Genomic DNA, 13,441 nt, shown 5'->3' with positions numbered 1-13,441 from the left:
CTGTGACTATCAAATATACAAATATCTCAGCAAGAGGTCCAGCAATCACTTCTTTAGCTTCCCACAGAGTTCTTTGGTACACCTGATCAGGTCCTGGGGATTCATCCACCTTTACCCATTTCAAGACATCCACCACTTCCTTCTTCTGTAATATGGACATTTTGCAAGATGTCACCATCTATTTATTTCCCGACAGTCTATCTCTTCCATATCCTTTTCCACAGTAAATACTGATGCGAAAAACTCATTTAGTATCTCCCCCATTTTCTGCAGCTCCATGCAAAGGCCACCTTGCTGATATTTGAGGGGCTCTATTCTCTCCCTAGTTACCCTTTTGTCCTTAATATATTTGTAAAACCCCTTTGGATTCTCCTTAATTCTATTTGCCAAAGCTATCTCATGTCCCTGGTTTGCCCTCCTGATTTCCCTCTTAAGTATACTCCTACTTCCTTTATACTCTTCTAAGGATTCAATTGATCTATCCTGTCTATACCTTACAAATTCTTCCTTCTTTTTCTTAACCAAACCCTCAATTTCTTTCATCATCCAGCATTCCCTATATCTACCAGCCTTTCCTTTTACCCTAACAGGAATATACTTCCTCTGGATTCTCGTTATCTCATTTCTGAAGGCTTCCCATTTTCCAGCTGTCCCTTTACCTGCAAACATCTGCGCCCAATCAGCTTTCGAAAGTTCTTGACTAATACCGTCAAAATTGGCCTTTCTCCAATTTCGAACTTCAACCTTTAGATCTGGTCTATCCTTTTCCATCACTATTTTAAATCTAATAGAATTATGGTCGCTGGCCCCAAAGTGCTCCCTCACTGACACCTCAGTCACCTGCCCTGCCTTATTTCCCAAGAGTAGGTCAAGTTTTGCACCTTCTCTGGTAGGTACATCCACATACTAAACCAGAAAATTGTCTTGTACACATTTAACAAATTCCTCTCCATCTAAACCCTTAACACTATGGCAGTCCCAGTCTATGTTTGAAAAGTTAAAATCCCCTACCATAACCACCCTATTATTCTTACAGATAGCTGAGATCTCCTTACAAGTTTGTTTCTCAATTTCCCTCTGATTATTAGGGGTCAATAATACAATAAGGTGATCATCCCTTTCCTATTTCTCAGTTGCACCCAAATAACTTCCCTGGATGTATTTCCAGGAATATCCTCCTTCAGCACAGCTGTAATGCTATCCCTTAACAAAAATGCCACTCCCCCTCCTTTCTTGCCTCCCTTTCTATCCTTCCTGTAGCATTTGTATCCTGAAACATTAAGCTGCCCAACCCTGAGCCATGTTTCTGTAATTGCTATGGTATCCCAGTCCCATGTTCCTAACCATGCCCTGAGTTCATCTGCCTTCCCTGTTAGGCCCCTTGCATTGAAATAAATGCAGTTTAATTTATTAGTCCTACCTTGTCCCTGCCTGCCCTGACTGTTTGACTCGCTTTTGTTCTCAACTGTACCAGTCTCAGATTGATCTCTTTCCTCACTATCTCCCTGGGTCCCACCCCTCCACCTTACTAGTTTAAATCCTCCCGAGCAGCTCTAGCAAATTTTCCTGCCAGTATATTAGTCCTCTTCAAATTTAGGTGCAATTTGTTCTTTTTGTGTAGGTCACTTCTACCCCAAAAGAGATTCCAATGATCCAAATATGTGAATCCCTCTCTCGTACACCAGCTCCTCAGCCATGCATTCATCTGCTCTATCCTCCTATTCCTGCCCTCACTAGCTCAGAAATTTAGCATCAATTAAGCACAGTGAGCCTGACGTGATGAAGTTATGCCAATTTTTCATCTGATTGAATATGTGATGGTCTCTATTTCCTCATTAAGAGATCATTTCTAAGCTAATAACATTCAGGAATACATTCTGATTCTTTTTCCTTGTATGTCTTTGATATAATTGCTTTAAATTTTCATCTTTCTGCTCTAACTCAGTTAATTTCTCTGAACTAAAGATGTCTGCTGTGTCATCTATCTGCTCTTGATTTGTCTCCACCATCTGACCAAGCAGGGTCTCTGCTAATTCCACTTCAACTTTCTTATCTGTACTCTTTGATCTCTTGTGTTTCAACGAGTGACTTTGTGACCTCATTATCACACAATCAGGAAAAAATCCCAGGATATGTGTCCTGCAATAGTTCAGTTGCTTGAGCTCCCACTGGCTTTTCAACCACGATAGGCAGCACTCCTACCTGTGAACCAGCTATATCATTAGCAAGGACAAATGGTATTCCTGGGGCTGAGAGTTTATCCAGTACTCCTACCACGACTTCCCCACTCTTCACTGGACACTCTAACCTCACTTTACATAATTGAGCTTTTCTTGTATCACCGTGAATTCCCATTACTGGTACTTTTTCTGGCAATAGTCCTTCAGAGGTACATATCTCCTCATCTTTCAACATCACAGATCCTGTACCTCTTAATATTGTAACCTCTTTACAACTGCTCCTGGCCGAAATGACTAAACTTTACCTTCATAGGTATATGGTTTAAGAAGATCTGGCACTTCCTCCTTAACAACCTCTGACCAGCTTGTACATTCTGGTGCAGCTTTCCAGCCTCCACTGTACTTTCCGTTACCACTCCAACAAAATTCGCTGGCTTATCCTGTTTTCCTACATCTTGCTTCCCAGTGCTTTTCCTAACCCACCAACACTGTGATTTCATGTGGCCTACTTTATTGCATGGAAACATTCGAGCTTTTTAACTTCTCTTTCCCCTTCAAGGGTTTCCTTTTTACACTGTGGTACATAATCCTTATGATCTTCACCGATATCTACCTTTCCCTTTCCACGTGAGGATTTCTCTTTTCCGCAATTTTTATCCCTCATGGATTGAAATTGATTTTGGAAGTCAAACTTTGATTTATGAACCAACTCATAATCATCAGCCATTTCAGCTGCTAATTGTGCCATTTTAACTCTGCTCTTCCACATGAGTTCTCAATATCGCAGGAAGTGAATTTTTGAACTCCTTCAAAATAATTGTCTCTCTAAGAGCATCATAGATTTGCTCTATTTTAATGCCCTTATCCACCTATTAAAATTACTTTGTTTGTTCCTTTCAAGCTCATGTAGGTTTGACCAGGGTCCCTCCTTACATTCCTGAAACATTATCTGCAGGCTTCTGGCACAAACTCATATGCACTTAAGATGACGTTTTTACCTCATACTCCCCACATACCTCCTCTGATAGTGATGCGAATACCTCACTAGCTCTACCTACAAGTTTTGTTTGGATCAACAAAACCCACATAGTCACTGGCCACTGCATTTGTTTAGCTACCTTTCAATTGAGATGAAAAAGGCTTCCACATCCTTTGCATCAAATTTAGACAATGCTTGAATATATTAAACAGTTTCTCACCAGGCCTTTGGCTACCATGGGTTTGTTCATCCTCACTCTCTTCCTCACTCAGCTTACCTTCAGCCTTCATCTCCCTCCTTTTAAGCCGACTTTCCTGTCTAAGTGCCAATTTCTGAAGTTCAAACTCCCTCTCTTTCTTCCTTTCCTCTCCCTTCCTTTCTCTCTCTTCTCTCTCTCATTCTGTCTTTTTGGTCTGCTAAAGCAATTCGTTCTTTTTCTCTTTCCTCCACTTTTAAGCAAAATTTCTTGCCTTTTGCTCCTAACTCAAGCTGCTTCAGCCATCTCTAAAGATTCTGATGGTATTTCTAGCAAATGTAAATACTGAGCTATTGCTGTAATTATCTCTCCTCATGGAAGGGGGCAGCTCCAGCTCCAGCTTGCCTGTTAATTCCAGCAACCTGGCATTAATCGCCTTTTGAAAAAACCCCAAGGTCACTTCTTCCAGCCCCAGAAAACTCTTGGTGACTGAAAGAGCCATTGTTATCCCACATACTGTTTAAACCAACCGAATTCAACACCCAGAAGAAAAGACACTAACACCTACAACTCGGTGCTTTCGAGTCCAACAACCCTAAACCCAATTTTTAACTATAGAACAAATCCTGTAAAGAGCTCCCAGTCTGTTATGGACCAGGACAGACCCCTCAAAACATTTCAAGAAAGTAGCCTAGACTCTAACTTTGCTAGGTGTTTTAAGTAAGGATAATACAGATGAGATTCCCTACAGTGTGGAAACAGGCCCTTCGGCCCAACAAGTCCACACTGAGCCTCCAAATAGTAATCCACCCAGACCCAATCCCCTACATTTACTAATGCACCTAACACTATGGGCAACTCAGCATGGCCAATTCACCTGACCTGCACATCTTTGGACTGTGGGAGGAAACAGGAGGACCCAGAAGAAACCCACGCAGACACGGGGAGAATGTGCAAACTCCACACAGACAGTCGCCCAAGGCAGCAAACGAACCTGGGTCCCTGGTGCTGTGAGGTAGCAGTGCTAACCACTGAGCCACTGTGCCACCCCCTCTTCCAGGCTATTCCAGGAGGATGCAGTTAGTCGAACCACATAGTTTCAAACGAAACAGAATTTATTTACAAGATTACTGAGCGAAACACAATCAAAAGAGAACAGAAAACTGAATAACTTAACCAATCCAGAAACCCTACTTAATGATGCTGTTCCAAACACTTGCAACAATCCCCATAAAAACCCCTTGGCACAAAAGGTAAAATCATAAAGAGAGTCTTACAGGAGAGAAGTCAGAGAGAGAGAAGACCAGCCTGGACCTGTTTCATTGGCTCCAGCAGCTTCAAAACTGCCTGACTGCTTTCAGTGAATAGCCAGACCAAACCAAACCAGAGAAAAGCTGAGCTGGGAGAACTGACCAGTGCCTTTCATTGTACAAGTGCTTTTGTTTTAACTTAAAAGCCCATTGCCTGAGGCGTTACCTGTTAGCCATAATCAAATTGGTCCTGAAACCCTTCAAACTTAAACTTTTTGAAGTCTGTGTCTTTTACAACCTCTCTGAAAAAAAAGCCAAGGGCACATAACCTTGTTAAAGCAGTAACATCACCACACTTGGTTTGATGACAATACTGCCTCGTTGTCTTCAAATCAAATCTTTCTTTATAAACCAGAATTGCAAGATTCCTTCCTTGTCTCTTCCTGCTGAAACTTGCAGGTTATTGAATCCTAAGTTGATCAATTGAGAACTATTATCAACCCTGGTGATGATTTGTGTTATTGAGCGATTATTGAATTTCATGTTAAAAAAAATTGTTTTTTTTATAAAATGAGCTATTCAAACAGAAGTGAGCAATAATTCTAACTCTTCCGCTTTCACCACAAAGCCACTTCTACTGTTGTTTATAATGTTGAAGAAAAAAAAAAGTCAGCCCAGTTATGGAACAGAGGCATCTTTCTTCAATGTATAGATGTTACTTTCATGAGCAAGTCATATGATCAACCGCAATTTGAACACAGTGTTGTGCAATGTTAGTGCTCCTAATTCCGGGCCAGAAGTTTTAGTTTCAAGTCGTACCTGCCTGAGTTTGTATCACAACGTGTCTGAACAGGGCGATTAGAAATAATGTATTGAATGTTCTCTTATGTTTGTCAATGCTATTAAAGTTAGAGAGAAGTATACTTGTAGAGTTGCTATGGCATTGGTTCAATTTCAATCACTCTAATTTAAACCCCCACCCACAAGCAATCCCCGATAGGTGTAGAGTGTATAGATCATGTGGAATGGTAGTACAATACAACATCTATCACCTTGATTGTTATTTTGCCAGTGCACAGCAAATGTCAGATGGCTATTTCCCTTGGCCTTACTCCTGTTGATGCTGCTTTGCTGGTTCTGGGCAGTTGCTGACCTTGATTGTGGGAGCAGGATATTTTCTAATGGGACAAAAGTCACAACCTTAGCTATTCACAACCTGATTGCCATAAAAACAGGACACGGCATCAGCACCTACAGGGCTGTATTTGGTCCTCACCAATAAATTATTCTATCATTTTACAACTAAGCACTTTGGTGAGACCATACTTTGGAACGTTGATTGAGATCTGGCTTTCATGCTATAAATAAGGCAATTGAAATACTGTACAGGTGTAAAAAAGGGAGACTGGGAACTGGAGAACATAGCTATTAGGGAAAATTGAGCAGGCTCTTTACTCTGTGAAAGAGAAGACTGTGAAAAATTGGGGTTCTCATTCAAAATATTTTTTCTAAGTATTTCCTGTGTAGCATGAGCTCTAGTAATGGCTGTCATAACAGTTACTAGCTTTCCCCAAACATAAAAGATTTCTAATATACAAGGCAAAAACAAGGAAACAAAAGACCATCCAAAAAGAATGAAAACAAACCTTCAGATAAAGGTGGGCAAGTGGAGAATGTTATAAGTTGTCTCGTGTGCATTGACTAAAATGAATTGAATGGGGGATTGACAGTGTCAATTAGCAGTCACGAGAAATAGGATGGATCAGCAAGTGGTCAAGGTCAGAAGGCCGTTGTTGTAGCTGACAGTATTTGCTAGGAACTTGTTCCTTTTAGATAGATGATGAATCAGGAGATATTAAGGGAAGATCCAGAGATGAGTTCAAAGAGAAAGCAGGATGTTGCATTCACAACATTAATGAAATCAACACATTCTATGCCAGCAGTCTGTCCTTAGCTGTCCCCTGCTCAATTGTCACAAATCATGTGCTTTTTTTTGTCTCTTAAGGTATTGTGTCTAAACTACTGCATTTTCACAAACTTAATAAACTATCTGAAAAGTCTTTAAAAATGGTTGACTTCCTATATGAGGTAACTGTGGTCACAAATTCCTCAAACTCTGCCAAGACTAAGGGAAAACCTGATGGAAGTCTTTGAGGGATGATGGGATATGATAGAATCAATGTGGAGAAAACATTGCTATCTGTAGGTGAGCCTGGGCAAGGAAACATAAACATAAAGCCTGGTAACTCATGGATCAAATAAGGATTATCCACTAATAGATCAAATAAAGATTTTGGGATCAATCTCTTCAGGTGAAGCATTGTAAGAATGGGAAGCACTCATCTATATGGAGTAGCTGAAGCATTTAACATTGATGCATTTAAAGGGAGGCTTGATGCATATATAAAGAAAATGGAAAAATACCTGGAATATGGGGCTGGGACATTGACAATTGCGGAGCACAAATATGGGCATCAACCATTTGGTCTGATTGGCTAGGTCTGTGTTATACATTTTATGCAATTTCAAAAAACCTTTTTTGCCTTTCAGAGCTTATACTTTGATTTTATCCTGATGTATATTCCATTATGTATTCTCCTTGTGACCAAATAATGCATCGTAATTAAAGTAAAACAATAGTTTGTTGCATGCCCAAATTTTGAAGAGTTGAAGTTCTCCTAAGTTGCCTATCTGTTCACTAAAATCGCCACTGAACATTAACTGCATTTCCAACGTAGGTTTTGACCTATTTCCATGTACAGATTGTACAATTAATTTAGAACTCGCAACTTTTCTAAGTGCATTAGTTATTTAATGAATAAATACGTAGATACAGAGTGAGAAAGCAAGAATCTAATTTGCATTACTTTTTATTGGGGAGGAAAAGAGTGTATCAACTGTTCCATTTAATGAAATAATCTGATGTCTGCTGTATATTAGGCCACCTACTGGCACTGACTGAAAGGAACCCAGCGTTTTCATTACTGCCTGCACTTGATGATTTCTGAAACACAAATTAAAGGAATTAGAGATAAAATCAATACAAATCAGGCACAACCTGATTCAACAGGAAAGGAGGATTAGAGGCCTGAAATGACAGCATTTATTTCCTTTGACTTATGTGTTACTGATACTTTCTAAGGGATTAGAAAAAAATAACAGTTTGTTCTGCTTGACAGTTTTTTTTCTGATTGTTATGCACTGTGTGTGCCTGCCTTATTATTTTTTGTTGGTTATTTATGAACAGAATATAATATAAAGTATATATTTATGCATCCAATAGATTTGCTGTCAGAATGTTCCGTCTAGGCTTGCAAAATGTAATTTCCCTTCATGACAGAAAATATTGGTCAACTGATTATTGCAAAGATCTGATATCCAATGTAAATCTAAAGAGAGTCCTTGACTGCTACATGCTGACAAAGTCAAAATAAGCCTCCACCTTTTGGCATTCCAGGCAACAGAAAAGAGTGCATATATCTGGAATACATCTACGAAGGAATGAAGAGCACAGAATTTAAGTTACTGAAGAAATGCTCATGCAGAAAAACTGTGCTGTGCTACACGCAAATAATCTCATTTCAAAGTCAGAGTACGAATGCCAAACTAAAAGGAAGAGGGGAGAAAGTATGCTTGCATTCAAATTAACTACAGAGTTTTACAAGAAAAATCTTTGATTCCTATATCTGGTGTCAGAAAAATATTTCTTCAGTCAAGACTATCATCAAACACGTTGTTGTGCCAACATATAAATTGAAAGTAAAAAATCGGCTAATGCTTGTATTGTTCAGAAATTTATTAGGGGCATCTTTGGTAAAGAAGATCCATAAAAGAAATCAGGGACCGAGAGTCCAAGGATTGCTTTTGAAACTGTGGAGTTCCAAATATTCAAAACCAGTTCTAGCAGTTGACAGGGGAGACTTTCCATATCAATCCACCATACGCCAATGAGTCCACTAATATTTCTGGGAGAAATGAATCTATCCCTTGAGTGGATTGCTGTCAAAAATGTGAAATCCACCCAATGTTAGCAACCTGTTTGGCCTTAGGAAACCCTTGTTCCAGTTTCAGGCATGTTTGATGATTCTAGGTATACTATCTGTCATGATAACATGAAGCGATAAATCAGTGATGAAACAGCAATATAAATGAACAGAGGATACCACTTCTCCCTCTACATGTATAAACCACAAGTTTAGGAAATGCTGAGGGGATGGTTTCCATACATTTCTGATCTCTTCAGACAATGATAGGAAACATTCGGGATGGGGAAGCATAATGGGTGTGTTGGTAGTAGTAATGTCACTAGGTTAGTAATCCAGAAACGTTGGTGTAGACGTTGTATGAAATCCCATTATGTCAGCCGGTAAAATTTTAGTTCAGTCAATGAACAATATGGAATTGAAAGATAGTTTCATGATCATCATTATTGAGACTATCAGCAATTGTCATAAAATACTATCTGATTCACTAACACCCATAAGGGAAGGAATTCTGCTCTCATTAATTGCTCTAGTCTACTTGTGACTCCAGATCCACAGCAATGTGATTGACTCTTAACTGCCCTTGGAGATGCTGAAAGTTAGGACTGTAGATGCTGGAGGTTAGAGTCAACAGTGTGGTGCTGGAGAAGCACAGCAGGTCAGGCAGCATCTGAGGAGCAGGCAAATTGACATTTCGGGCAAAACCTCATTCCTGATGAAATCCGAATTGTCAATTTTCCTGCTCCTCGGATGCTGCCTGATCTGCTGTGCTTTTCCAGCATCACACTCTCTGTCCTTTGAGAGGGACCACTCAGTTCAAGGGCAATTAAGAATTTGCAACAGATACTGGCTAGTGATGTTAGAATCCCTTCAACATAATACATTTAAAACAAATTCTTGAACACTTATAATTTCTTATGGACAACCAAATTTTTATAAATAAAGTCTTGTAATCTAAGGCATATTGAGAGTCAATGACATTTTTGGTGAAATTTGGACCTTCTACCACATTTAAAGAACTTGTATGCTTGGTCTCCCAAATTTGTTCACCACTGTGTAGTTTCTCACCATAAGATATTCTGATTTATTTTTCTTCCCCCGAAGTAAATAACCTCATACTCATGCACATTGAATTCCATTTGCCCATTTTTTCATTCACTTACTTCATCTCTTTATATCCCTGCTTACTCTCTATCTTAACTTCATGTCTTCTGCAAAGTTGAATCATTAACAGAATCAATGAATGTGTGTACTTTTCATCTCCACTCTCTGGTTCCTTGCCAACTAGTACTTTTTCAGCCAAATCTAAAGGCTCCCTTCACTTGTATGTGCTATTACTTTTGTCCATAAATGAGTTTTCAAAGCAGAAAGAAATATTGAAAGCATTTGAAACTGATTAATTCGCTTTCTTGATTAGGGCATTGCCATTACATTAATGTCTAAGTTTAGGAATATATGATTAAAGGCTGCTTTTTAATGCTCATTTGTATCAGTCAGATTCTAAGCAATCACAGAAGGAACTCAAACATGTTCCTGGCTTGGAGCCCACAAATTTCTTAACCTTCCACTGGCAGACATAGATATTGCTATGATGATGCAATACATTTAATCTAAAATCAAACCATCATCTGTGTTACTTTAAAGATTTGTCAGTTTATGAGGTGCTAATTGGACGCAATAAGCTTATAATACGCTGGGCAGAATACATATCGTCACGTGATGGAAGTGTGCCACTTGCCATACTGATTTTGGCAACAAACACGTTCCCAGTGTCCATGCCTAAATCAGGCAGAATATCCTTTGCATATGTAAATATGAAGCCTTAATTACCTTAACATTAGTATGACAACCAGCTGGAGGTTTTTAAAGGGGGTAGGTAGGAATGTAGAATTGAAGCCTCAATTAGATCTGTCATGATCGTACTGAATATTACCTGCAGGTGCAAGGAGCCAAAAGGACAACTCCTGCTCCTAATTTGATTGTTTGTGTGGACCACAGCAAGATACTATAAAAAAATACTTATCCGAATGTGGAACTGGGAGATGAAGAAGTATTCCTACTGGCTGTACATAAAATAAGCACAATTTACTAATGATCACATTTTCCATCTTTCTGAGCTACCCTTTGCCCTTCCCTGTCAATATCCCTCATTCTAAAATCATGATCACCCTCCTCTCCCTGTTGACTTAGTTCAGTTACTTTCCCTTTCACTTTAAGCAGATAGCTGAGGGCCACTGCTGCTTGCACAGCAGCACAAAAATTCCAATATTTTTCACTCGACTTATCAAAACTCGATTAGCCTTCGGATTGCCTGTTCAGGCCTACACGGATTAATGTTTACACAATTCTACCAACAATTTTAGACTGGGGCAAAAATAAAGTCCCACTAGTCAAGCTACATTTGCAGAACTCTTGCTGCTGGGAGGTGCTTTGATATGAGTTACCTGTTTAAAAAAAAAATCCGACTCATGTATTGGGTGTAAAATGGCCAATCTTTTTAAAAGGTATTCTCTCGTAGGTGTAGGCATCACTATGAAGGCCAGTATTTGCCATTCACTATTAATTGCTCTTAAAGTAAATGGCTTGCTAGGCCATTTCAGAGGCCAGTTAAGAGTCAACCACATTGTTGTGGATGTGGAGTCACGTGTAAGGGCAGTTAGGGTGGCAGGTTCCTTCTCTAGAGTACAACAGTGAAGCAAATGGGTTCTTATGACAAATGATGATACGATCACCATCCCTGAAACCAGCTTTCAATTCCAGATTTTATCAAAATTCCACAATCAGATTTGAACCCTCAGCATTAGCCTAGGCCTCTTGACACCTAGTTCAGTGACAATACCATTACACCACCTTTCAGCATCAACCCACTTTTAAGAGGAAAGTAAATTTGTATGAAGTGCAAAGTCCCAAGGCTGCAGGAACCTTGCTTACAACTAAAACAGAAATTGGTGGAGAAACTCAGCAGGTCTGGCAGCATCAGTGGAGAGAGAAAAAGGAATTAATATTTTGAGTCCAATGAGACCTTCTTCAGAATTGATAGCAGTTAGGAAAATGTGGGTATATGTGCTGAAAATGGGATTGGAGGGGAAAAAAGGAGTGAGTGGATAGGCAGAGATGGAGCCCAGAGAGAGACAGAGGATGACATTTAAGCAGACAAAGGGATGGACCTTTGCTCAATGGGAGCACATATTGGAACTACCTCATCAGAAAAGCATGGGCAGTGTACAAATAAATATCTGACCATTACTTTCAATGCCAATAGTGCTGGCTGTGATCATTGATTCCTAAAGCTAATTCTAATATGTATCCATTTTAGGACAGGAGTAGCATTTAAAAAAGAAACTCACTGCTAGGAAGGAGGCTAGCAAATTGGAAACTTGGAGTGAAATAGAAAGAAGAGAGACTTAGGGTTGATGGGAAAGGCAGAGAGCAAACTATGGTAAGGAAGAAGGGGTTCAGACCAATGGCCAGAAATGAGAAAGAGTGAGAGGTTGGGGGAAGGCAGACCAGAGACAAAGGGCCACAGAGTGAATACAGGAAAATATAAAAAGGGCAAGGGAATAATGAAGAAGTGAGAGGAGCTGACTACACTGCAGCTGAAAAATGGAGAACTGGGATATGGGCAAAAGAGAGACCTGACAGGTTCATCAGTTGGCTATATCCTGCCAGCTGAAGTTAAAGCAAGAGATTCTTCCTACCTGTTCTAAGGAATAGCCATGATATCATCGGCAAGTCAGGCAATTCTGAGGATACCAGAAGGTCTTGCTCTTGAACTAGGCCCCGGGTCAGGCATATTACCTGACAGGGTCTGTCAACCAATCAGACTAGCTGCTTGTTCCAGCTCAAAGGAGGAACTATAGTTGATGCTGGAAGAGCAATCCTGGGGCCCAAAGTTCAGGAGCAAGATAAGAAATCTGTGTGAGGTGTAGGAGAGGGGTTTTTCCAAGGTAGGGAGATGAGTGGTTATAGGCAGTAGAAGTTAGAGAGGGGACAATGTACAGAGGGATTAGATGCAATAGCAGTGGGCTGCCTCCCAGCAGGTATGGTATCTAGGCTTACTGAGTGCCTTCAATCAAGGCCATCAGCACTGCCACCACCACCATGAAACCCTTGAGCTGACAAGCAGCCTGCATATTGTTTTGTAACTTGGAAGGTCACTTGTCAGCAAGCTCACTTTCAGCTAGGTTAATCCCAGCAACTGCAGCAGGTTACATAGGCACTTAAGTGGGTTCTAAATTGGGGTCAGTGCAAAAAGGTAGACCATGGACCTTTCCATCCTGACCCTATTTCCTGCAGAGGCAGGGAAGGAAGTGGGGAATGGGTATGCTACAACCTCAATGAATTGAATGTCTTCCAACCTCCTTCCTCACCACCTCTGGGAGTACAACATTCTGCCCGATATTTGAATGGGCAAGAGTGAGGGGGAGTGTTTGGGGGAAAGAAGAGGCAAATTAAGTAAGGGGATAAGACAATGCCTCAACTTGCACTGCATGGTTCCAAGAGCTCCCAGTTTCACCTCTTTGGAAAACCCAAGCAACTCCTTTACCAAAGAAAGGGCTGTGAGAGTATCTGTAAAGCTGAGAGGCCTCTGTCTGTCTCTTGGCCACAGTTATAGAAGTGCTGCTGCAGAAGTCAGTCAGAGGACATTTTGTTTTAGGAATTGAGCAATGCAGAACCTTAAATCAATCATCTTTGGAAAAGAAGTAGCTAAATCAGTGAGCCCCAGTTCCTGCATCCCCCCCAACCCACCTAACCCAGACACATGTCAGGAGTGGTCAGAAAAAGCCACATCAAAAGTTATTGTAGAAAATAATAGGTCATGGTATCAGGGATAACCTATTGACATGAGTAGA

The sequence above is a fragment of the Chiloscyllium plagiosum genome, unplaced genomic scaffold (genome assembly GCF_037043375.1).
Source record: "Chiloscyllium plagiosum isolate Xiang-an unplaced genomic scaffold, Cpla_swu_hap1 HiC_scaffold_3, whole genome shotgun sequence".
NCBI lineage: Eukaryota > Metazoa > Chordata > Chondrichthyes > Orectolobiformes > Hemiscylliidae > Chiloscyllium > Chiloscyllium plagiosum.
This window is presented reverse-complemented; position numbering follows the sequence as displayed.